We start from the raw sequence: 3,593 nt of genomic DNA, 5'->3' as shown, positions 1-3,593 counted from the left end.
ATATATGTGTACATATATGTATGTGTCTATGTGTGCATATGTATGTATGTAGGTATATATGTATGCGTGCGCGTATGTGTGTATGTGTAGGGAGAACAATTTCAATGCGATGTGGGGGGAGCGCAGAAAGAAAAAAAATCAAAAACGAAACAAACACTAAATAAAACAAATACTAAATAAAAACCTAAACTACTAAAACAATCCACCGAGGTAAAGCGAGAAAGTGCGAATGACGACGACGTTAGAGTTTCTCTTTTTCTCTGAGAGATCAATATTGCAAGAAAGAAAGTCGTTTATTCAGACAACCCAACACATCATCATCGACCGACGAGCTAATTATTGCATCTTATACACATTCTTTATAAATCTCACTCTCACTTACTCTCTCACTTCTCTCTCGCTCGCTCTCTACCCTTTTCTCTTTATCTCTCTTTATTACTCTCTCTCTCTCTCTCTCTTGCTCCCTTATGCTGTCTGTTTTTCTTTGTCTCCATCCTTCCCTCACTCCCGCTCTCATTTTGTCTGTCTTTCTTTTTCTCTCTCTCCCTCATTCAAATAATTCTGTCTGTCTGTCACTCCTCTACTCACACTCACTCATTTTGTCTGATTCTCTCATCTCTCTTTCTCGCTCGCCCACTCTCTTTTTCGCTTCCCCTCTCACTCTCTCTTTTCTCCCCTCACTCATTCTCGCTCACTTTGTCTATTGCTTTCTTTTTCCCTCACCCAATGTCTATTTGTCTCTCACTTTCACTCTCGCTCACTTCGTAATCTCTCTCTCTCTCTCTTACTGTCATTCACTCACTCGATCTCGTCCCCTTTGTCTATCTGTCTCTCATTCTCCCTAGCTCCCTCACTCTGCATATTTCTTCTCTCTATCTCTTTCATTTTCGCCTCCTCTCTATCACTATTTCTACTTTCACTTTCACTTTCCTTCCATTCACCTTGTTTCCGGTTACAGTTCAATCGTACTCGTTTCCTTCCTCCCATTCCCCGTTTTCTATTTTTCCCGTCACAATGAATAAACGCAGCCTGGAATGTTCCCCGTGTAGATTTACCACTTGTGTTACTGTCCTCCGTTATAATAATAATAATAATAATAATAATCTCCTTCGAAACGAACCAGCCATTCCAATATAACACCGTTCCTCACAATAAGCAGCAGCAGCAGTAGCAGTAGCAGTCATAATAATATTCTGAGTAATATTAATAGTAGTAGTTATCGTAGTAGTAACATTTGTAGAGCATAGTGTTTATCATCATCATCATCATTATCATTATGTTTATTATTAATAAAATAATCTTTTCTCGACGGTTGTAATCAATGTTTATTCTCGATCAGACGGCAATTTTAATATTGGAACATTTCCGATATAGTCAGGTGATATTTTCCTCAAAGGAATTATATAAAATCTTTCGAACGGAACTAGTAATGCCATATTTTCCAGATATACGTATGTGAGTTTCGTTTATTTATTTTTTGTTTTTGCGAGATTTTTTTTTTAATGGTCATTTAGAAGTTGTTTGTTTAGCATAAAGCCAAACGTTTTGGCTGTGCTCTTCAGTAGATAAAAGAAAGAAAGACAGCTAGAGCGATAGAGAGACAGTAAGGGAAACAGAGGTAAATGTAAGAAAGGCAGAGACAGATAGAGAGACAATAGGAAAGATAGAGACAGAGAGACAAACAGAGCGACAGAGAGAGACAGGCAGAGCGATAGGAGGGAGGCGGACAAAAGAGACAGAGAGATAATTGCGTGTGTGCATGTTTATTGCGACGCACATGTGAGTGGTTATTGTATTGAACGTTCGCATTTTCTTCATCCCATCCTCTGTCGTATCTTTTCTCTCCTCTTCCGCACACACACACGCGCACGCGCGCGCGCCTTATGCTTTGACAGAATTAACAAGAATCTGGTCGTGTGAGAGACATCGTGCTGTAACATTCTCTATTTGCTGCTGTCGTTTCCTCACGTTTTATGCGAATTACAAACCAATAATCACATCGATAGCTTCGATATATCATCGAAACCAATCAACTGTTGTACAATAATAATAATAATAATATATTTGCGCGCATGTGTATGTACGATCATGCGTGCTTCTAAGCACTCAACAGTATTTTCAACTGTTAGTTCTATTCACGTTCATATATCCATAGTTTCTCACGCTCTCTCACTCTCTCTCACTCTCTCTCTCTCTCTCTTTCTCTCTATCTAACAATATATCCATACTGATATACATACGCTCGTATGTATATTCATATATAAGTATATATACGCACACATTCAGATCTGTACATGCACACACATGCACATTGTGTATACGTAACTCGATGTAAATACTCACAACTGTACCTCTCACCCTCACCCTCGCCCTCTTCTTCTTTCATTTTCTCTTTTTCATTCTCTTTCGTTTTCTCTCTTATTCTCTCTTATTTTCTCTCATTCTCTCGTTCTCTCATTCTCTCGTTCTCTTGCTCTGTGTCTTCACCGATAATACATAATTATATACACTTGTACCCAGCATGCTATAATAAACTTAACATACATTTCACATGGAATAATCAAAGTCACTTGTAATTCTTGGAGACATTCCTGCAGCTGGAAAAGAAAGGATAAACCCATCACTACCGACTTCGCTTCTGCTGTCAACTCTGTATTTTACTGACCGTTCTTGGATATATCGGCGGCGACACAGAGGTGAGTTTTGTTTGTTTCTCCTCTCCAAATAGCAGAGCTGCCCTTATACCATGCCATCAGCATAAATATCACCATGGTATACCATCACACCATCATGCTATACCTCGTGTTAACCATACCATCAGGCTACCGTTTCACCTTTCTGCCACATCCATACCATCACATCTTACCACCACATGTTACCATCACCTTGTCATAAAACCATAACAAAAGGCCTCACCCTTACACCATACCATCACAGAATACCATTGACTATACCTTACCATTATATCAAATCAGCCACTTCCCCTCATCCTCACATCATACCATTCACTGTGCCTTATCATCAAACTATACCATCCACCACTCCTCACCTTCACACCATACCATCTCACCATACCATTCATTATACCTCTCCATCATATGCCATCACTCTATCTCATCCTCACATCATACCATCACTCCATACCATTCACTGTACCTCACCATCAAACTATACCATCTACCATACTCCACCATACACCATACCATTTACTACACCTCACACACACCATACAACCACTGTACCTCATGTCCACATTGTACAATAACAACATACCGTCATGCCATACCATTCACCACACTTCACCATCACATCATACCATCCACTACACCTCACCATCACAGCATACCATGCCCATTCCATCCACTGCACTTCATACCTTGCCATCTGCCACACCTTAAGACTCATGTTGAACCATCACAGCATACCATCCATCATGCCTCCTCATCGTACCATACCATCCACAACTACTTGTCATCAGACCATACCATTATACATTATACCACCACATCTCACCATCGAACCACAACACCCCTCCGTCAGTCCATACCACCAACCACACCTCACCACCACCAAACCATACCACCACTTCTTAA

General features: G+C 40.1%; 1 protein-coding gene across 2 annotated transcripts in view; it reads left to right on the top strand.

Annotated features, from left to right (window-relative positions):
• The first annotated feature begins 1,312 nt into the window (after nucleotides 1–1,312).
• LOC106872844 (synaptotagmin-12) overlaps nucleotides 1,313–3,593 on the top strand; it is a 57,772-nt gene continuing 55,491 nt past the window's right edge. Inside the window, exon 1 of one of the 2 annotated variants that reach the window (XM_014920096.2) lies at nucleotides 1,313–1,455. The gene's annotated coding sequence lies outside the window, so the exon portion shown is untranslated. Of the gene's footprint in view, nucleotides 1,456–1,528; nucleotides 2,697–3,593 lie in introns of those variants that run through there. The other variant, XM_014920015.2, reaches the window with a different exon arrangement.

This window comes from Octopus bimaculoides, chromosome 22 (assembly GCF_001194135.2).
Source record: "Octopus bimaculoides isolate UCB-OBI-ISO-001 chromosome 22, ASM119413v2, whole genome shotgun sequence".
NCBI lineage: Eukaryota > Metazoa > Mollusca > Cephalopoda > Octopoda > Octopodidae > Octopus > Octopus bimaculoides.
Note: the sequence above shows the minus strand (reverse complement) of the source record. Positions and strands in the feature narration are given on the sequence as shown.